This window comes from Sturnira hondurensis, unplaced genomic scaffold (genome assembly GCF_014824575.4).
Source record: "Sturnira hondurensis isolate 20B ecotype Veracruz unplaced genomic scaffold, ASM1482457v3 Scaffold0021143, whole genome shotgun sequence".
Lineage (NCBI taxonomy): Eukaryota > Metazoa > Chordata > Mammalia > Chiroptera > Phyllostomidae > Sturnira > Sturnira hondurensis.
In genome coordinates this window covers 25,152,016-25,174,876 of record NW_028093774.1, presented here as the reverse complement: position 1 = coordinate 25,174,876, position 22,861 = coordinate 25,152,016, and positions in this window count along the sequence as shown.

The window sequence follows — 22,861 nt, the reverse complement described above, 5'->3', positions numbered from 1 at the left end:
CAAGGTTGGATTTTTTAACCCAGGGGTGTCTGACCCCACAGTCTTTGCTATTTCTGTTTCCCCATCACGCCCCAATTTAGCCATTTATGTAGAAAGAATAACCATAGGTGAACTACTTAAGCACCTATTGCCTCAGTTCCCCATCTGTAAAATGGGTGTGATGCTAACAGCTAAATAGTTCTGTTCTGGAGGTCACATGAGCTCATGTATAAGAAAAACCTTTAGAACTTTAGGCACTGTGACTATACGCTATTAATCCTCAACTTGAATTTAGAAGTCATTGTTGTTTTTCTACTGCCTGACCTTGAGATGCAGCTGTATATTTCAATTTAGCCTATCTAGTTCACTTTCTACCTTCTTGATCTGACGGCCTAGTCCACAGGTGGCAAACACAAGGCCTGTGGGCTGAATCCGGCCCTCCACCTTGTTTTACTATCCAGCCCGGCACCTTGTTTCTACCCAGCGGCAGCACCGAGCTCTCACTTAACTGTTAAGGGGTAGTTACATGTGGACAGTCCTACAATTACATTCAGCCCTTTGGAGGCAACCGCGAGGCTGATGTGGCCCCCCCACCGGTGACAATGAGTTTGACACCCCTGGTTGCCTGCTGAATCTAAGTGGTATCACCGTGTTGCTCTCTCCTCAGCAATTAGTATCTCCTCTTCCATAGCAGTGTCTCAGACGTGCCTCTTGCTGCCAGGCTGTGGGTATCCAACACGGGTCTTCTTGCAGGGACCCCGAGGGAGTGGTACACATACGTCGTTTTTCGGGAGTATAACAGTAAATGTTTAAAAATCAGCTTTCCAAGTGTAGAAGTGACATGACTGTCAAGGTATAATTTCATTTACAATAATATGTGAAGCAAAAATGAAACAACAAAGATGTATTTCAGAACTTCATTCACTTGTCGATGATAGGAATGATTTCTTTGCTGAATTGAATAATTATTTTTCAATACTGGGAGAATATTGCCTCAATTCACAATGTCATTGCTATAGATATAATTTATGTTTAATGTACTTATTAACATTTGCTCTAGCACTTTCTTAAGTCTAGGCAATCAGCAAAAGAAGCCCTGATTTGTAGAATTCACTGTAGTATAAATATTCTCACCGCAGCTGACCAATGTAGTGTTACTGAGCACGGAAACGGGAAAAAATGCACAGTCTGTATATGCTTACCATATTGGTATCATACACATGTAACTCAAGCACATAGGTAATGGTAAATTGTCACAACATAATTAAGATGTGATCTGTTTTTAGTTTATTACCTTTGTTTCTTATAGTTAAGTAAGTTTATATCATTTAATTTGTCATAATGGCTGTGCTTAACAACTGGCTTGCAGAATTCCTGAAAATGTAATAACCAGCCCATGCAAGCCAACTGCACAGACCACTGTCCCCTGCCCTCTTCCCAGCAACCCCCAGACCTCAGGCCATGTGACATGGCCACACCCTTTGTTCAATAGCTCCAGCTAGCCCTGGTCTGCATAAATCAAGAGAATATTATTCAGTGCTCGGCTTCTCCAAATAAGCAACGTCGACGGCTTCAGTCCAGTGAAATGACTTAATGATCTGTTTCCTTCAATAAACTGTGATTTCTGAACTTAATTCAGGTACCTGAGCACTGCTGTAAGCTGAGAGTGAGGACCGAAGGCGTTCGTGATGTAATATACTAGGTTTAAACTTGGCAAGCGGATGACATTGTGAGAAATGGATTTTCTTAGGCCAATTTTAGGAGCTTGGGCTGTTTTTTTAAGAGTTAAGCCAAGGCAAAAAATAACCCTCGCAACACATCACTTCACAGCTGGTCAGCCTGGGAGAAGCTATTCTGGGTTGTCCAAGCTGAGGTGCCTCTTTAGACTTCAGGCAAACGGGAATCAGGATGTGGGGTTTCTATTCCTGTGCATGTCAGGGACTTGCTGTGCAATCTCTAGCAGTTAGTTGCCTGGCTGGTGCCTCAGTTTACCCTCTGGCAATATCAGGTCAGCTGCCTTCGGTGAGGACATTAGACTCAAGTAATGGGAAGCAAAAGAAGATAGTTTCTAGGGTTTACTAGAGGGTTTGGAGCATCCACTCGAGGTGTTCCTGATCAGTGGACACTCTGGGAGAGGCATGTTTTAGATGATATTTTATAGGAAATGATAAATGGATGAGGTTTAATAGAGAAGAGCAGGGAGAAAACCAGAAGGAAGATAAAAGAGGCCAGTGGGCCTCTGAGCAATGTCCAGTGAAAAATGGTGGCTCGGGGCTAGAGCAGGAACTGTGTCCAGGGTTCGCTTCTCTAGGACAGAGTACGTGCAAAGGTGAGCGAGTTACAGGATGGACAGGAGAGGTGGGGTTAGTGGTGCCTTCTCTCTGGGTTTGATGGAACCGTTTCCTGAGTACGAAAAGAATGTGACCAAATCTATGGTTCTGAGAGCTGTGTGGAAGAGGACTTGGGGAGCAGGCAAACTTGGAGGTAATACCAATCTTGCAAACACCCCAGGAATATTGTGTCCTGGGCAACTGTGTAAATAACCTCTCCTGTCTTCATCAGATGACATCATAGTTCTCACAGAACAAGCCTTTCCCCTCTGTTCACAGCTCGAGCTAGCTCTTTGGATGAAGAAGCAGGAGAAAGGATCACTGCATGCTTTATTTCACATTTCCCTCTCCTGCCTTGGACTTCTCGCATCTCACTTTTCTCACCAGCAACCTAGGGGGAGAGGATGCCACCCTACATCTAACATCGGAGCCACCGAGACCAACAGATGTTAAACGATTTGCTCCAGATCACAGCTGAGGCTCAAATCCATCCCTTGGCCACAGATCTTGTACCTCGTCTTTATCAATCTGCCTCTGTCAACCCTAATGAGCTAGTCAGTTTTCCCCATCCATAAACCAGACACCTTTGAAATAAAAAGCCAATCGATCTCTAAAAAAAACCAAAAGGCCTGTTCCAGTTGTCAAACACTACAGACTAGAGAGCCTCTTCCCCAGGTTCTATGAGAAGCCCAAAGATCCCAAGTTTCAAAGCCAGGCAAACTTGGATTTCCTCTATAAAGAAACAGTCCCTCCCTATTTGGAACATACCCTTCCTCATTAAGCTAGTTTCATGTTTTGTAATAACTTTTGCTTACAGCACAAAATTGTCACAGATTATGGAAACACACAAACCAGGGGGGGTGGGGAATAAAGGTCCCGAGGCCCCTGGAAGTCATTATTCCTTCCTTTAGCAATTGCTGAGTTAAGCACCAAAAATATGGTTCCCATCTTGCTCCCTTCCCCCACACCCACTCCCACCCCCAACATACACACACGATCTGCTGGACACATGTGCAGAAGAAAGCAGGGACATGGGGGTGGGAGAAGAAGATCCACATGTCATGAGGCAAGAGCGTGTGTGTTTGAAAAGTGGAAGAGGGCGTGGAGTTTGCAGCCTGGAAATGGAATATCCAAAGGATTTATTGCCCTTGAGTATCTCACAAAGCATTTTTTTAAAATAAAAAAATCTGTAGCTTATGTAGCTTATGACTTTTTTTTTCTTTTCTTTTTTTTTCTTTTTCTTTTTCTTTTCTTTTTTTTTTTTTGGTGTGGGGCGGTAAACAAGAACTCTGAAAGGGGAAGGAAGCCAGGAGAAAGCCAGCTCCATTAGCCACGCAGCTGCATATCCTGTCACAAAGGACCCCAGTTGAGTAATCGCCAAAAATATGCCTGTTATTTTTTTTCTGTCAGAAAAAAATGGGGCCTGCCAAAATGTACTGTAAAAAAAATGTTTTAAAAAAAGAAAGACCTGGTCTCTCAGCCCCAGAGGGGAAAAGGAACAGGCATAACAGGCAGAAGAAACAGGCGTAACTTCTCAGTTCTTGTCTAACCCTCTGCCCCACTCATCTTGAAAAGGCTTTCCGTCTCTTCCCAGTGATGGAGCCTGGGTTGAATAAAGCTCCAAGAGGTGTTCCAGTGTCTGGGTCCTTGCAATTACATGGTGCTCAGAAAGAGCTAAGGAGAAGGAGGGAACGTAGGAGTGGGTGTAAGGAGGACAGCCCCAAGGGGAGAGGAAAAATGAACAGAAAGGGACCAGGGTGGTGAACAGCCCTTTGGCGGACTTTAGGTGGATGAGCTAATCATCCCATAGGAGACCTGTGGCAGCCACACCAGTTCTATGAGCACTGCATGAGCCCAGCCAGTGGCCAAATATGCTTCATTATCTTTTCTGATGGCCTCGGCAAAACCGCCATCAGGCCCTAGGCTGTTTGGGCCACAGATTGAACAATAAGTTGTGTGGAAGGGCATCTGACTCTGGAGAAGGACCAGAGCTGCCTAAAACCTCAGGTGTTTTCCTGGACTGGCTTTCCAAAACCCTTGGACAACAGGCTCCCAGGCGGATACTGAGGCACAGCAAACAAATGTTCTAAAGACTGGGTCCATCCCTGCCTCTTTCTCATGCTCTCAGTCACATGGCTCTCAGGACCAGGACACAAAGTGATGGTCAGTCTAAGCTCAGAGCACTAGTGGAAGGTTATGATTTCCCTGCTACTCACACACTGATCCAGTCAAAGTTGTCCACGGGAAAGGGAGCTTTCTGAACACTGCTGACAAAACAAAACAAGAGCAGGAAGTTTTCTCCTTAAGAAAGAAAACAGAGAGGAGCAAGGCAGATAGACGCAGAGTCCCTTTCGCTCTGGGCTCTCTGAAGCCTGTCCTGCAGGAGAAAACCCACCTCGCCTCAGCTCCATGGGGCCGGCCTGAAAAAAGACCCTTTCCAGAAACACCTCCGATGACCTGGGTCCTAACATTTGGCTGAGGTAATCCCAGGTCGAAGGAACTCCAGTTCCAAAGACCAAGTCAATCCTTAAGTCAATTGCTGCAGAAAGATTCAATTTTACCAAAATCAGAACCCTTCCCGGCTCTTCCTTCCAGGCCTTTGAGCCCTGTCCATCCTGGGCGAGGCACAGCCTCAGAGCCAGCCCTGAGTTCTGAGACCCGGCCCTGGCTGCCACTATCCCTGGGAGAGCAAACTGATGCCCGAAGCCATGCAAAGGAGACTGAAAAGGAGACACAGCATGGCTTCCTGCAAAGAACTGGCGTGTGAGTTGGAAGGACAGATTCTCCTGGTTTCTTGTTGATTTGTGTGGAATTTCAGACAAGTGAACTCTCTTGACTATTCTTTCCTCCACCGAAGCCTTACCAGCTATTCATCGGAGCCTCCATGTGCCTGCAACATGCAAAGTGCTGGCCGCGCAGCGGCGATCCACACCAGGACAGTCCCTTTTTTCTTGTAAAACCTGGGCAACCTTTCCCGCACATTCTGCAGCACGTGATTTCTTGTGTTTCCTGAAACCAGCAATTTGAGTGGGTTGAGCGGTGGGACAGGAACAAATACGACAAAAAATAAACACACACCGCAATTTCTTTAAAAAGAACCAAAACAACCAAATACTAGTACTAGCCTTTCCAAATGCTTATAGATACAGTCCCTTAGCAACCTGATCATAATGAAAATTCTACCAGGGCATCTGAAATTTGCTGTGTGAGACTTTCCAGCTTATCGGGAAATGGAAAGGACCAAGGCCGACTTATGACTCGTGAACTATATTAACACTGATGCTCATCACCTAGCTCGTGCGAAACTCCAGCTACTGGACCGACCTGTGGGAATTCTCCTTTCTCGTCTCAGCTGTCATTGCAGGAAGTACCTTAGAGCTGTTGTCTTCCTCAGGCCTCAGCTCCTTCCTGAGGCCAAGTCCTATATGCAAACCACGAGTTGAAACCAGAAATGTCAACACAGGCTCACCGACCAATTTTCCCTGGGCTGATGGGCCTGGCACATGAACACAGAACTGATGTTATTGTCCTCCAATGGCAGGTGAGTGAGGTCCCTGGAGGTGCTCACCCCCACACGGATTTCCCTTTATGGTAGCAGTGACATCTGAGTCACTGAGCATGGGGCCACCGTTTAGCTGCACCCTCTCCCCTTCCTATACCCTAGAAGGGGGGCTGTGGACAGCTCCTCTCAGCAGAGAAGCCTCCACTTCCTCCAAGCTCATGACAACGCTTCTCAGCCCTATCAGGCCCTGCAAGCCTGCGGTCGACAGGCACCCAGGTGAGGATGTCTTCTCAGCCCTCATTCCACTCTCATTAGCCCTTTGATGTTTCTAAGCTGACAAGGTCAGCATCTTCCACGCTGTGGGAATGTGCCTGCCAGGTACACGTTCCAAGCAGCTGATTCAGATGCTGTGCAATCTCTGGTTGGAGGACAGAGGGGGTCGCTGAAATGACTCACTAGTTCTGCACCTGTCTTTTGGGGAACTCTTCCCTGTCAGCAAAAGACCTTCCACAGAAGGATGCGAATAGAGAGCCAAGAAGAAAAAGCTCTACGTGCCCAACAAACCACACCCCAAATGAGGGGAGAGATCCAAGGACTTTTTCACCTCCCAGGACCCCGGGGTCCTGTGCGCCAGACTCCGCCTAGGAATCTAAACCCAGCAACGTCAGTCCACAAGCGGGTGAGGATGGAGCCCCCGAGGAAGCCCCGCGAGGCCCTCAGAGTCTGCTCGTCAGCCTATTCCTCCGTGGCCTCGGATCTCAAGTTGGGGGATGGTGGAACAGGAGCCTTCGGGGGTGTGAAGACTCCACGCCTGACAAAGCACTTACTGACCAAGGAAAAATTAACTTCAGGTGCAGCAGGAAAGGTCTGGTACCAACAATGTCTGGGCCTTTGAGACCCTGGAAAAGATTGCCTAATAATGTAATGGGCTCCCTTCCCTGGAAATATCTGAGAACAGGATAAGCACTGTCCAATCCTGGATGGGTCAGCATTGCCTTGAGGTGAGGGGATGGACCCACGGAAGGAGCTTGCCAGGAACTTTGAGTCTATGAGGTGGTACATTTTCATAAGACGAAAGAAAAACTTTTCTTTTGGTAAAATATATACAATAAAAAGTTACATTTGCCATTTTAATCTTTTTTCAGTATACTCACATTATTGTGCAACCACCATCATCTGTCTCCAGGACTTTTCATTTTTCCAAACTGAAGCTCTGTACTCATTAAACTCTGTCTCCTTGTTCCCTCGCTCCCCAGCCCCTGACAACCCCCATTCTACTTTTCATCTCTATGAATTTGCTACCCCATGTACCTCCTGTTAATGAAATTATACAGTGCTTGTCTTTTGTGTGTGGTTCGCTTTTTTCACTTAGCAAAATATCTTCAAGATTCATCCATGTTGTAGTATGTATCTGAATTTCATTCCTACTTAAAGCTGACTAATATTCCACTGTATGTGTAGACCACATTTTCTCTGTCCAACTGTGATGGACGTTTGGATTGCTTTCACTACAATGAACTTGGGTGTACAAATAGTTATTCAAGTCCCTTAAAAGAAAGATGCTAAAAGACAAACATTTTGTGCCCCAAGAGAAATGATGTCAATGTGCTTGTATCATGATCCTGTATGGAGAACAGACTTTTTTTTTTTTTAAGATTTTATTTATTTATCTTTTAGAGCGGAAGTGAAGGAGAGAGGGAGAGAAACATCAATGTGTGGTTGCCTCTCGTGGGTCCCCCGCTGGGGACCTGGCCCAAAACCCAGGCATGTGCCCTGACCAGGAATTGAACCACGATCCTTCGGTTCACAGGCCCATACTCAATCCACTGAGTTATGCCAGCCAGGGCAGAACAGACATTTTTTTAAAGTGATCTACAACCAGGATTAGGTAAGCATGGAAGGGGGAGTCCGTGGGTTCCTGGACCAATCAGGGAAGGCTTCCCAGAGGAGGTAAAATTTGAGCTGAATTCTGACAGATGACTAGGAGTTTGCCCAGCAGGGGGAAAAAAAATAGAGAAGGGCGGGAAAACAAATGATCGTTTAAAAAAAAGAGTAGACAAATAAACACATCCTTCGACACTGCAACTATGCCGGTAGAACTTCCCCTGAAGATACACTCAAGCAAGTACCCCCAAGGCATGTGTCCAGAGACCCTCACTGCAGCAATGTTTGTGAGACCTCTCAACTGGAAGCATCTTCTGTGCCCATCACTAGGACCCTGGTTAAGCTCTGGTACAGCCATACTAAGAATTAATATGCAACTGTTAAAAAGAACGAAGGGGGGGGACTACATGTGCTGATGCGGTGGGAATCTCAAACTTATTTTTAATGAAAAAAAGATGTCAGTATACACTTAAATTCTTCCCCCGTTAGCAATCATTATCTTTGGGAGGAGCTACTGTGGTTTGAGAGGAGAGAAACTCAAGTTTTGTGTTGTACCTTCCTACACTTGTTTTCATTCTTTCTTTCTTTTTTTAAAGCTATGTGCATGAGTTGTATTAAAAGAAATGTTAACAAAACTCTCAGGGTGATAGAACTATGGGCCATTTTTATATTTTTATGCTTTCCTCATTGAAAATATTTTAAAGGGGAAAGGAGTTATTTTTCTGGAATGGTTTCTGGGAGTCCCACTGGCTCCTAAAGGCAAAAGGATGGAGTAGATGCTTAAAGGGACAGCCTTCTTAGGAGTTTCTCTAGGAACTTTGCAATAATTCCTTGCAAGACAGAATGACATCCTCCTATTCTGAAGAGTAACACTGAGGGGCAGTGTTAAGAGGAACAGGCCAGAAGTTTGGGGCAAGGGAAGCATGGAGTCAGGGAAGCTCCACACCACCTACCAAGCTGTCTAGAGGACCTAGGTGACCTCCACCTCTTCTGCAGGTTCCGCACCCCCCCATGGGTCCCCACATCTCCAGGACAGAGACCCAGACACACAGGGTTAACCCCTTGGCTTTGCCTCACTGAGCATGTGGAAGAGGAGAGCCGGGCGGGGGGCTGTGAGAGCAGAGGGGCCCAGCCCAGGCCCAGCCCGGCTCCAGGCAGCATTAATGAAATGCAGGTGTTTTCACAGTTGCATTGCAGAGCAGGAGAGTCTGAACTGCAGCAAGCATATAGAAATACAGAAACAAGAGCCAAGTGTGGTGGGGAAAATGTGCCTGCGAATAATGAGAAAGCATTTTGGAAAGAGGGCCGGCTTTGGGGTGAAGAGGAATGCAGCTGTTTCTGGCACCAGCCTTCCCTGCAGCTCTGCGTGTGTGTGCACACACAGGCCCTGTGCTCATACACACACAAAGGCATGGGAGTGCACACACGCCACCACCACAAATCTTTCCCCAGCAACACCTCAGAGAGCACGAACTTGGCCTCCACTTGTTCTGACTCTGGGTTGGCTCTGACATCGCCTCGGCCACCGTGGTCTGCCTTTTCTCTCCTGTCTTCCTCTCCCTCCTGCACCCATCCTCATTTTTTCTGGAGCTTTTGGTAGACAGTCTGGCCTGTCTCCCCCAACCTTCCCCCATCTCTTAAACCCCCTTGGCTCTGCTTCCAAGCAGGCATTTTGTGAGCCTGACTCCACACCCACTTTCCCAAGCCCAAGCTTCCCAGCATTGGGGTCTGGGAGCTGGGGAGCCAAAATGGCGCCTCCACCCTGGGCTTGCAGAAGGCCATGGGACTGGGTTGAAGTTGCTCAGCTCCTGCTGCTTTGACTCAGGTGAAGTGCTCCTGAGTTGTGTAATGTAAACTCATTTGGTCTGGAGACTAATGGTGAGAGAGTGTGAGGAAGTGGGCACCAGGGAGCTGCCCACCTCTTGGCCGCCCCCCGTGCAGGACAGGGGGGGACACCGCTCCAGAGAGCTGGGCCTCCCCAGGGTCCTTTGCCCCTCCTCTCTCACATCCCCCAGGGGGTGGAGGGCGGCACACAGAGAAATCACTGCTTTGCCCTTGCCTTCCAGGGGCTCTCAGACGAAGAGCCCCTGTCCTGAGTTAAAAGAGCTTAAATGCTATTTCTGTGATTTATTTAGTTGATGCCTTGTCTGAGGCGTACAATCACAAGTGTAACGCTCTGGCAGGAAAAGGCTTTGGGAGGGTGGGCGGGCCCCTGCTGGACCCAAGGTGACCTGGTGTCTACGTGGGAGGCACAGGCGGAGGAGAAACTTCTCCAAATGGACGTGGGTTCCCAATTTCTGAGACGGGGGGGGGGGGAGGTAATGTTGGGGACTCAGGAAAAGCCCCTGTCAATTGGCTGCTAAGCTTACTCTGAGTGTCCGTGTATGCGAACCCCAAGGCCACTGAACCAGGACCTACCTGTGCAGCAAATACCAGCCCAGCTGCATGATCAATGCGTTCCCCAGAATTCAGCATGCCCAGGTCAGACCGAGCAGTGGGTGGCAAGCACTTGGCAGTCATCCTCCACGCTGGCCTGTCTGAAATGGAAGGACCAAGCTCCAACAGGTGTGTCCAACCTTTGGGCGTCTCTGGGCCACACTGGAAGAAGAGTTGTCTTGGGCCACACATTAAATACATTGTGACATGTAATCACAAAAATATCTCATAATGTTTTAAGTAAATTTGCGATTTTGTGTTGGGCCACATTCACAGCCATCCTGGGCTTCATGGGGCCTGTGGACCGCAGGTTGGACACCCTGGGAAAGGAGGTCATGTTTTTCTATTCTCAGCTCCCATCTTCCACCCCAAACTGCCTCAAAAATCAAACAGCGGCCCACGTGCCATTTGGAAGAGGCAGGACCAGCCATGGGCTGCAGGAGCTACATTCAGGAGCTCTAGGCAATCCTGCTACAAAGTCAAGTCAGGGGGCTGCTTGATCCGAGGCTTGAACTGGGGCATTTGCCTGACAAGTCCAAGACCTGAACTTGTCACTTGTAGGAATAAGAGTAGGAACCATCCTGAAATCCAGGGTGCAGGGTCACCTCACCAGCACCAACTGACCTTGGGGCCTCTTGTGAGTCCATACCCAGGTTCCCCACACCCTTCTGGGAGTGGGATGTGGGGAGCCAAGCCCCACCCGTGTGTGAAAATTGTGTGGAGCCCCCAAGCGTTACTCTTCCCCCAGCCTTGTGATCTGGTGATGATCAGGAACAGATGTTTCTAATGAGTGTCCAGACCAGGGTTCCCCACTCCACCCCTCCCCCCACCTTCCTGCCCTCCACCCCCCACCCAGGTAACAGGCCCTCCACCCCCCACCCAGGTAACAGGCCAGCCCTGGCCCTGGCTCTCTTGGAGGGCCTGCAGTCCCTGGCCTCTGAAAGCAAGAGCTGCCCAGTGAATGGGACACACACTCACTTGAATTCTCAGCTCCTTTCAGGAAATTGCCAAGTTGGCCCTTGGCTTTCTCCTTCCCAAGGCCCCACTCCATTTCCATAGAAACCGCCTCCCATCCTTGGGAGCCTCTCCCCAGTTCTGCCCACCCCTCCTCTCCCCCGCCCTTCAACCCGTCTCATCTGTCTGGGTGGGAACCAGGATTAGTTCTTCAGGGCCCAGGACACTTTTCCCAGGGCCGCCAGGCCTTCGTGATCCCTTTGCACCCCTGCCCCAGGCTTTTCAAGTGCCCAGACTTAATGACTGGCCCTGGGTTTCCTCCTCTTCCCTTTCTCTGCCTCCAATAAAGCCAGAGAATTAACCCAGGTTTTAAGTGCCTCAGTTCCAAGCTGCATATCAAAGGGGGCTTCCCCAAGCTGCTTCTGCATTTCAAAGGGGCTGATTTATCGCTTTCACTTAAATTGGCACATTTTGGGGGAAGAGTTTTACCCAGAGGTCAAACCCTGGAAAAACCCTGGAAAAACAAATGGATCCCGGTTTACCCCCTCCTGGAGTACTGTGGGCTATTAGTACATAAACTGCCGGGTAAGGGAACTTGTTGGCGGGTGGGGGTCGAGGGAGGAAGGGAACTGATGAAGAAACTGGCTACCAGCGTCCTCGGCAGCTCAGGGCATGTCTGTCCTGCAGGGGACTTAGCATGGCCCCCAAATCCCTGATGTTCCCTGGGTTGTGAGGAAAGTGGGATGCACAGAACCATTCCTGGCAGTGGCCAAGTCCTAATGTCTATTTCCTGTTCCCTACGCCTCTTCTGGGGGCCCTAACCAGTGCCCGGAGCAACCTCTGGGCCTGGCTAGCAATTCCAAGCCAAGCACTCTCACTGACCGACTCACGGTGCCCCTTCCATATGACCCCCGGCCCCGTGCCTCCCTGATTCATTTCCTTTCTCTAACTCTCACTTCAGACTTGTGCAGCACTTGCTACTTCAGCCGCTGTACAGCTGGGTCACTGAGTCACCCGCTCTCCCGCTCCCTCCTAACCTCGCCCACACCCTTCCTTCCCACATCCACCCCTACACGCATCCACTCACTCTCTCCCCAGCCCTGCCACCGGCCCCACGCCCCCTCCCACCAAACCTCAACTCAATAAAGCATTCTTATTGTTTCCTGTCCCCCAAAGGAAACCTCTCCTTCCTGTCGGTGCCTGCTACCCCTGAGCCCACTGCGGACTGTAAGGTCCTTCCTCTCATTTCACCCAGACCTGATTCCCAGGCCTTTGGGGGCATCAAGTCCCCACCAAATGCACAAATCCTTCATTGAATCGACCAGAAACACCACAGGCAAATAGCCATGAAGAAATCCTTGAAGGAGGTGGGGCAGGTGGTGTAGCATGTTGAGGATGAGGGCAGGAGGGGGGAAAGCCGAGACCAAAAGCAATATCTGGGGAGAACAGCCTACGTAAGGTTTTCAGAGGCAGGTTTTCCCTTCAGTGCACATCTCTGTTTTCTCATTTCTCCATCCATCCACTCATGTGACCATTTATTGAGTGACTACTGCATGCCCAATGCAGCAGGAGCTCCCGAGGGGGTCACTGTGCAGCAAGGGAAATGGACAGTAAGACCAACAGTTCATTACACTGCAATTAGATTCACCCTTTCTCCCAAAAAGGGGCTGGCAAGGCATGCTGAGATTGCCTAACTCTCTCAGATCCAGGAAGACACAGACAGGGCATCTAATCTGGGTTTGAAAGATGAATAGGAGCTTATCAGAGAAACAAGTATATTCCAGGCAGAGGGGACAGCAGGAGCAAAGGCACGTAGGCACACAAGCCCCATTCCAGTTGCTGGTATTCAGCAGATCAGCGTGGCCAACACACAAGAATGTGGAGGGAGGTTGGGAGGTGAGCCTGGAAAGGCGGAGGAGTGAGGGTGCGAAGGCCATGCTCAGGCACCTGGAAGTTGTGGCTGAGCTTCGGAACACATGAAACACAAGGCAGTGCTGAGGGCCCTAAGGAAGGGTTAGGGCAGAGAAGCAAGTCGAGTATTCTAGCCTACAGCCTCCTGGTTACCCTCACCACTGGTTTCTTTGGCCACACAGGCTCACACCTGCCATTGTTTACCCGGCTCCACTGGGGAGTGAAGCAGGCTGTTCTCTGGGAGACCTCGCTGCAGAAAGGGCTCATCTCCATCCCCTTGGAAGAGCCAGGAACATCAGTAGAACACACGAGTGAAAACCCCTCTCCTTGGGGAGAGGGGGAGGGAAACGGAATGTTTGGAGCAAATGGCACAAGGCCTGGCAAGGTGTGCAGACAATGGGGCGAGAGGAGGTAGGGCAGCGTGAGTGAGAGTGATGCCCATGCCCCACACCAGCCCCAGCTCGGCTTTTGGAATTTTATCGAAGAAACTTGCTGGAGGGGGTTGGACTAGGGCCTTCAAGTCCCTTCCAGGGCCACATTTTGTGATGCCAGGAATGGTCCCCAAAGCAGGGAAGCCCACCCAGTTAGCATTTTAGCTTCCTACTGCGAAGGCAGTAAGCGCCCCAGCCCCAGGCCCGGCCCGGCTGAGCAAGCCTTTCGCAGCAGGACTCCCATCTCTGCAGCTCGTGCCCCTAGGAAGAGCCCAGGCTCTCTGCAGAGCAATCCTCCTGGTCTCAGGACGTCCAACGCCACAAAGGAAATGGGGAGCAAAACAAAGAGCATAGAGGGTTTCCAAGCCCTCATCTTTGTGGTATTCCTTAAGACCAGGAAGTGAATGACCTGCCATTTGTTCATTTCACAAGAAAAAAAAATGGACTTCATGCAATAGATATGTTCCCCAAAGCTGTCTGGGGGTTAAAATGGTGGAATTCAAGGGTTCAGGAGGAAAGATTTTTCTTCTATCCTTCTACGATCTTTGGCTGGTCTAACAATTCAATGGACATGAGACAGACTAACAGAAGAAAAACAAATTTAACTCATACGCACGGGAGCCCCATAAAAATATGAGTCCCAAAGGCAGTCGGTCAGCTGAGGATCATGTGCCCTCCTGAGCTAGCAATGCATGGGGGCCCGAGACTTCACAGGCAAGGAGGGTGCTTCCCAGGATGACAAGGAGAGCAGATATTTGGTAATGACTTTGCCTTGCTGTGCAGCTAAGTCTCTCAGATGAAAAGTTATCCTTGGTAATAGCTCTCTTTCTGGGCCAGATGCCCCCTCATCTAAATTCTTTTAGTCAGTTAAGGGAGCGGTTAAAGTCTTTCCTGAGTGGGCGGAGTCTTGATTACCTTCACTTTAAAATAATCCACATGCCAGAGTGTCACAGTTCCCCTTCACAGGTAATAATTTTAGATGTCTCAGGAAGGATCGATCTTTGTACAGTGTTTTCATACGATCCGGATAATTGTCGTCTATCTTGGACTTGCCTAAAGCCAGCACCGTTCCTGACCATAATGAGAGCACTGACCGTGTGTGACCGGACCCCTCCCACTTGGACCTGCATACATCGTCAAATGTCCCTCTTACGACTTATCCTTCCAACTTGGCTTGCGGGCATCTCCAGCTCCAGAGACACCCTCCCAGGGTCTTCTTCCACACGCTCTTTGGGGCTTTCATCTTGTAGGAGCATGTGCTTATTCTGTCCAAATCTCAGGAAGCATTGAGGGTGTGAAGCAAGAGAGGAAGGAAGGCAGAGAGGGAGGGAGAAGGGAAGACTCCACCCTGCTCTCAGGGGGCTTCCCCAGGTAGGGGGTCTCCCTGCTTGCTTTTCTGAGAGTGTTGTATTCCCCATCCCTTGGGCTGTGGGCCGTCGGCTTGCTATATGCCCGACAGCCCCACGCAAGCCCAGCTTGGTCACCAGCTCTGGGCTCCACCTGGTCAGATCTCAGTGGAAATTATTTCACTCAAAGTTATTTTCAGGCAGCTGCAATGCGGGCACTGAGCCCTGGCCTTTCCAAAACCTGTCTTTACCCAGAGGCTTTTCCTACTTTTGCCTCTCCTCTGTCTACCTCCTCATGACATGAGGGGCAGAGAGGGAGGGAAGAAGGAAATCAAATCTTGCTCAAGGATCATCTTTTGCTTTTCCCTCTGAGCTTTCTTGGCTTCAATCAAAATGCTGCACTCCCTTCTCTCTGTGGGCTCAATACGTACATGCCCTCCCCTGGGCCAGGCCTCCTCACCCCTCTTTGCCCCACCAGCCCTTCTGTAAAGCCTGGACTCCAGGACATCATGTCCCCTAACTGGTCTTGGGCCACAGTAAGGTCACAGCCCTCCACCACCAACCAGAGCCCACATCTCTGATTCAGCGATGGAGGTAGGTGTTTAGGGGAGTCCGGGTGAGGTCTACTGGAAGCCAAAGGAAATAACATCGCTCTGATTTGAGGGCCTCAGAAGTGAGTCACCCCAGTCCATCCCTATTACACAACATCACACCCGCATTATTCATAAATGGTTGTCTTTGGTTTACTAGACAGCAGAGCTCCGCCAGGACTTTGGGACCCTGAGCATGACTTACTGGTCTACTGTGGGACCAACATCCAGCACATTCCTTACCTTGGTCCAAAAAATGAAGTGCAAGAACGCTGAGTCAGGGAGGCTCATCCTCGGAGCACTTTCCCAGAGCCTCTGGTCACTCCTAAACAGCCAGTCCTACATTTTATACCTTAGAAAAATGTCCCCCAAGAATTCAATGAATAAGAAGGGTCTTGGAGGAGAGGCGGGAGCTGGCTGGCCGCGGGTGCAGCCTCCTGACCCAGCCCTCCTTTGCCCACAGTCTTGGGCTGGCACCTCTGGCTGCAGCCTGCATCCCACAAGATAGATCAGTGTTCCCTCTGTGTATCCTTCCATCTATGGCAAGTCAAGGACCTGCTCAGCAAATGACTCAACCTCTCTGAGCCTCAGTGTCCTCCCTTGTAAAATGGCAATAATAATCATCACAGCCTTGTAGGACAGCAGTGAGTTTTGAATGACATTGTGTTCATAAAGGCCTGACCCGTAGTAAATTCCTTAAATAGTCCTGCCACAACAGCTGCTGCTGCTGCTGCCATTACTACCGCCACCGCTAACTGCCACCACCACCACCACTGTCATCACCACTCTCCTCTGGTCCAAGTCTTCTTTCACATAAGGAATTTCTTCTTGTTTCTTCTGTTCCTCAACACCATGCACAGTAAATGGGGGTTTAACTAAACTTCAGAGGGTGAGGAGCCGCAGAGACGAGGAACAGTATGTGCATAGGCCCCGTGGTGGGGAGGCGAAGAGCATATTTGAAGAAAATGATCCAGAAAACAATACAAGTTATCAGCTACAGAAACCAAACAGACGCCCCATCCAATTGCCCGACCCCATCATTTGCAACACCAGACCACCGCAGCCTGAGGCCTTGGTGCCCACTCAGGGCCTCTGTGCCTCTCCCTGGCCAGGAAACTCCCAGCGGGGATAGAAACTCAAAAGGTGATCTGAACCCCTGAGGACCCCGGGGGGAGTGGAAATATACCGAGAAAGGATGCTGAGGCCTTTTGTGTTTGGTTACCATAAAGAAATAATCCCCCAAACCTGTCTGGGCAATTTGTACTTGGAATTGGATAATTAGGAGGTGGGGGGAAGGTGCTGGGAAGGAAGCCCAGGCAAGGGCTGCGGTTGCCAGGTGGGGAGGGAGGACTTTGCATTCTAAGCCAAAGACAATGATGGGGGAAGGGAGGGCTCCGCTTTCCACGGAGCTCCTAAGCGTCGCCCCTGACATGCCCACAATAGGGGGGCACAGCCGACCACCCCCACCCTTCTCCAACCTCTTGGAAACTGTCTCCCCTCCCAACCCCTCCCTCTCTCATTGTGCTAGAGCCTTCCTCAGCTTAAGCTATTCCCCCTCCCAGGGGCACTTTCCTTTAATAAAAAGAAGCATCCCACGTGACAAAGGAAGGGCTCATTAATAAAGACTTCCCTTTGCAGCCCTGGAAAACCTCGAGAAGCTGATTTCCGTCTGAGCTAGTCTCGGGAGAGGTCCCTGCGGGATGGGGCAGGGTCTGAGGAGGCAGAAAGGCAGTTAGGAACCAGGCCCAAGCTGGCTCCCATAACCCAGCTGCACTGTTTTTTAAAAGTCAGATTTATTACAATATAATTTACATATAGTAAAATCCATTCATTTTAAAATATACTTCTATGAGTTTCAACAAATCTATGCAGTCATGTAACCAGCACCACAATCAAGATACAGAACAGTTTCATACTGTTCCCCAAAATTCTCCAGTGTGTTTTTTATAGTTAAACCCTGTCCCCAACCCCAGCCCCTGAAAACCACTCGGCACTTTTGCTGTCCCTACTGTAGTTCTGCCCCTTCCAACACATTGTATAAATGGAATCATATTGGATAAAGCCACCTGAACCTGACCTCTTTCACTTAGCCTTGTGAACTTGAGATTCATCCATGTTATTGCACGTATCGGCGGTTCACTTTCATCGGCGGTTCACTTTCATCGCTGAGCAGCTCCCCACTGCATGAGGTGTAACAGTTTTTCTGTCCATCCAGCTATGGGAAGACATCAGGGTTGTTCTCAGTTTGGGGCCATTATGAATGATGCTAGTATAAACATTTGCATACAGGTTTTTGCATGGATGTCAGTGTTCTTTTCTCCTGGTAAATATCCAAGAGTGGGGATTGCCGGGTCACATGATAAATGTCTGGTTAACTTTACACTTGACCTACAGACTGTTCCCCAAAGTGGTTGGACCACTTTGCATTCCTACCAGCAATGAAAGAGAGTTCCAGTTGCTCCACATTCTCTCCACTACTTGTTATTGTCAGTTGTCTCTTTTTAATGTTTTTTTTTTACCTATTCTAAAAGGTATAAAGAACTTTCTCATTATGAGAAATTAAATTTAGAGATTAACGATGCTAAGTATCTTCTCATGTGTTTATTACCCATCCATACTTCTTCTGAGCTGAACTATGCATTCAGATATTTTGCCCATTTAAAAAATCTATTGTTTCTTTTCTTATTATTGAGTTTTGATAATTTTTATGTATTCTATACACACATCCTCTGCCAGACAGGAGTCTGGGAAACATTTTCTTCCAGTGTGTGGCTTGTCTTCATTTTCTTAACAATGTCTTTTGAAAAACAGAAGTTTTTTAATTTTGAGAAGTCCAATATATCACCTTTTTGTTTTATGGATTATGCTTTTGGGGTCACATCTGAGAAATCTTGGCCAAACTCAAGTCACAAAGATTTTCTCCTATATTTTTCTCTTTTATACTTCCAGGGTTTTTTTTTTAATATACTTTCTTATGTTTCTGTCTTTCATATGTCTTTGTGTTACACTTAGGTCTAGGATTCATTGTGAGTTACAGGCCAAGGTGGGGTTTTGTTTTGTTTGCATACGGATGTACACATTTTCCAGCATCGTTTTTGTTTTAAGCACTATCCTTTCTCCCTTGAATTCCATTTGCATTTTGTCAAAAATTAACTCACTGTGCACGTGTGGGTATATTTCTGCACTGTCTGTTGTGGTCCATTGTTATAAATGTCCATTCTTCCATCAGTTGTCTTTTTTTTTTTTGAGAGGGGTGGGGACAGTGGGGAGAAGGGTTTTCAGGAACATTAGTTCTGTTTTAATTACTCTAGCATCACAGTAATTCTGAAATCAGGAAGTGCGAGTCCACCTAGTTGCATTGTTTTTCAGGCCGGGAGGCAGAGGCTGGACAAAGCTCCGGGGCCTTGATACGGCTTTGACTCGGCTTTGACACGGCCTTGCAGGCCCTTGTGATGCAAACTCTCTGGCTCATCTCCTATCACATTGCCTCCAGGAATGCGGACGTGCTTATGTGCTTTGCGTTTACCTCACAGTCAGGCCTCCAAGCATTGGACTGCACATCTGCCAAGAAGGCCCTGCCTCTGCCCCACCCTACTCCTGTTCCTTTTCCCGGTTAACTTGGATCGTCCTTCAAGACTCAGCTGAGGCGTGCTCACCTTCAGGACACCTTCCCTGGCTTCCTAGGCTGGCTGAGTGTCAGGCTCCCTGTTTTCATACCCGCCCCCCCCCCGGGGCCCACGTATCCCCCTATCTAAGCATCTACCACATTTAATCCATAGACACCTGAAGTGACTGTCTCTTCTCCTAAACAAACACCCATGGGGCACACAGTGTGTCTACTTTATCAGGCTCCTCCCAGTGCCCACCCCAGAGCCTGGCGAAAAGTTGCTGCCAACGCATGGCTCCCGAATGAACAGAATCAATAGCAGATTTTCCTCCAGGCCCCATGACACTGATCCTGGGAAGATACCACACTCACAGCTCAGTCTGGAAGGATGATAAGCTTTCCACCATTTTCTCTTCCTCTCCCCTGGTGTTCTCAGAGAGCCTCGGCTAGTGGATAAGGATGCTCAGAAACTTCTGGCTCCTGAGAAAACAGGAATTTCTCCTAAAAAACAGGGGTCTCATTAGGGACATCCAGGGAACCAGTATGGCCTCCCCAAAAGGCTCCCTATGTCAGCAATTCAGCATAGTGGCCAGAATGTGGACTGGAGGCAGCTGCCCAGGTCCGAATTCAAAGCACCTGAACCCACCCACTGCTGCCCTGAGACTAGGGCAGGCAGCTTCCCTTCTCTCTTCCTCAATTTCCTCTGTAAAATAGGAATAATCAAAGCACCTCTTCTTTGGATTGCTGTAGGGATTAAATAAGTCAAGCTATGTATAAATAAACACATGTACATACTTCAATACATACTTATACTATATGTAAATCGAATAGAATATATACCAAATAAACTTGGAGTGTTATCATCATTTGGGGTTGAGATACACTTGGTGTCCATTGCTGTCAAGAAAACATATGAGTACAGCTTCTTACCCCACTGATAACCCCCACTCAGGCAGGGGTCAAGGCCCTCAGCTGCTCGTTGTAGCACTACTGCTCCCAGGAGCAACATGCTAGGGAGCAGGCAGCAGCAGCCGTGGGAACAGACCATCCCCAGCCTCAGTATCCCTGCGTCCAGGCAGGGGCCCAGCATTGGGGCAATCTCTGCCTGATGAGGCCTGAGTCAGGAGTTCCTACCTGGATACCTGGATGCTTGGAGTCCTCAGATAGCTACAGTCAGTGACACCTCAAGGCCCGAGCAACTAGACCACCTGCTGTGCTGGGAGGAAGCCCATGATCAGCATGCAAGGGGACCCTGGGAAGCAGAGCCCTGTTTGCCCAGGAGGTTAGAACCTTCTGAGGAGGTCAATATAGTACCCAGAGCACTGATTTTATTCCCCAGGCCAAGCAAAAAAAAAAGAAAAAGGAAATCTGAGTCTGAGAAGCACAAGGAAGTACAGGGGAAGAGCATAGAAGCAGAATGAGGGCTCAAGCCCCAGCTCCCCTTCACTGTGGAAGTCACTTCCTCAGGCTCGGATTCCACATCTCCCCTTAAAGGGTAGTGCACTTCCCTGCCTGGTACCTGCTGCTGTAGGAGCAAAGGAGAGAGCAGGAGAGAGCCCCATGCATCCTTTCTTCCTTCTTAGCTGGTGGGGACACACACACACACACACACACACACACACACACACACACACACACACGGCTCTACCCAGAGTAAGACGCAGCATTCCTGGGAGCCCCAGTCAATGCAAAGGGCCCTCTAGGAAATAAGAACAAGGAAGAGGAAAACAACCCTGGTTCTTGGAGAAACTCTCTGCCCACCTCCTAAAGGCCCTCACCCCTGGGCTACTAGAGATGGGCCTGACTCACAGGCCTGCAAGGGAAGGAACTCCTTCCTTCTTGCCCCATTGGTCCAGGCTGGACTTCCTGGTGCCTTGGGCCCATGTCCTCCCAGCACCTCCCCCAGACCTGCTGAGCTGAGGAGTGGGGGTTGGGGGACCATCAGGCTGCAGTTGCTGTCATGCTGGGCGTCTCACACTGCGAGGCAGGGAGGAGTGGGTGGACAGCGCCTTTGCCAGAGCCTGGGGAGGAGGGCAGAGCATTCTTTTGAGTCCATTCAGCTGCTCAGCTATTTCCTGCCCTGCTCCAGCACCCTTGTGCTCCACCTGCTCTTACTTAACCATTTCCTGTTTACCGCCTGCCTCCTGCGGCCTCCAAGCTCCAGCAGCAGCCCAGCCAGAGCTCCCCGGATGGATGCCTGGACAGACGAGGGACCAGAAAACTGCTCTCCTGGTTGGAAAGGGCCACTCTGCTCCTTCCTTTCAGGCAGTTTAATCAACCCCAGGGCTAGGGAGCATAGGCCAGCCTCCCCGGGGTTAGGACGTGAGCCTGGGAGGAGGAAGGAGACACTTCCTGGGCCCAGGCTGACTCATGGTAGCATTGGTCACCCTCTCTTGAGAATCGGTCATGTCCTGTAGTAACCTCTTCTTTCTTAGGCAACCCCTTCCCCATGGTCACCTGCCTTAAACTTCTCTCCCAGTCCCCCCTAACCAGATCCCACAACCCAGGCAGACACGGGAGTCCTCATGGGGTGGGAAGGGCAGGGGGTTCGCTTAAAACATTTCTCTATGACACTGACTTCCTACAAAAGAAGTCTTCAGGGCTGTTTTAATTACAGATTTGGGTGCCAGATTCGGTCCCAATCTCAGCACTGCCCTTAATGCCTATGTGACTTGGGCAAATTATATTACTAGTCTGGACCTCAACTGGGGTTTTTTCCAAGGAATAATCCTATACCCATCTCATAGGATTGTTGCAATGATGATGTACTATGGATGTGAAAGTTCTTGTACAAAATAAGCAATCAGTGCAGGGTGGCGAGTACTGTTATACTGTATAGCGATAAAAGAAAAATTACTTTATATGGAGCATGTGCATAGACATCCTTGTCCCTCTGAAACTATGGGCTGATCTAGAACAAAATAAAAAGTAAGAGGTTTTCTCAGCATCACTATCCACTGGCTATAGAAACTGTCCCCAGGCTCTGGTTGTGGAGAGGATGGGGGGCAGGGACAGTGAGGAGCAGGGCTATTGAAGGCAGAACTATGGCTCTGTGTGAGGACCCGAAAGGGGCAAAGAAGGCTGCACATGTGTCTAAGAACAAGTCATCTTGGACACATGGAAGCCACTTGAGACCACCTCTCAGGCCTGAGGCCTCCCCCTCCCAGCTGCCCCTGCCTCTTCTCTCTAAAGCAGGGTTTCTCAACTTGGGGGGATGTCCTGTGCATTGTAGGATGTTTAGCAGCATCTCCAAACTCTAACACTAAATGCTAGTAGCACTCCCTTCTTCCTGACAGTTGTGGCAACAAAAACACCTCTGGATGTTGCTAAATGCCCAGGGAGGGGTGGGAAATCACCCCTGCCCCTGTTGAGAACAACTAATCTAAAGAAAGGCTATGGGCAGTAGAGGAGGGCCCCTTGGTCCCCTACCTTTCAGGTCCATTTTCCATCTCCCCATATTCTCCTGGGCCTTTCCCCCCTAACCTCACCCCATCCCCAGGCCAGTCTGAGGAGTCTTTCCCAACATTCACTGGAGGAAGCAATGCAAATTTCCCAGCAAATGGACCGCCTAAAGCCGGCCTCCTAGCACAGGCAGCCCGCTGCATCTCAAGGAGGCAGCCAGGCCCAGCTGGTGGCAATTAGCGGACTGGCTGACTTGGCAAGAAATGCCAGCACTGGGCCAAGGAGCCGTCAGTGGAGGAGTCTGGGGGATAAAGAAGGAATCCAGTGCCTCAAAGATGAGCCAGAGAAGGAGGGTGTGAGGCTAAAGCAAGGCCACAGGTGGTATGCGTGGGCACTGACCTGGGCACTTTCTGCTTGCTAAGCAGCCTACCCCCAGGGAGGCTATCTGGAGCTGAAAGGGAGCTCAGAGCCCTGGATGCTGGGCACTGC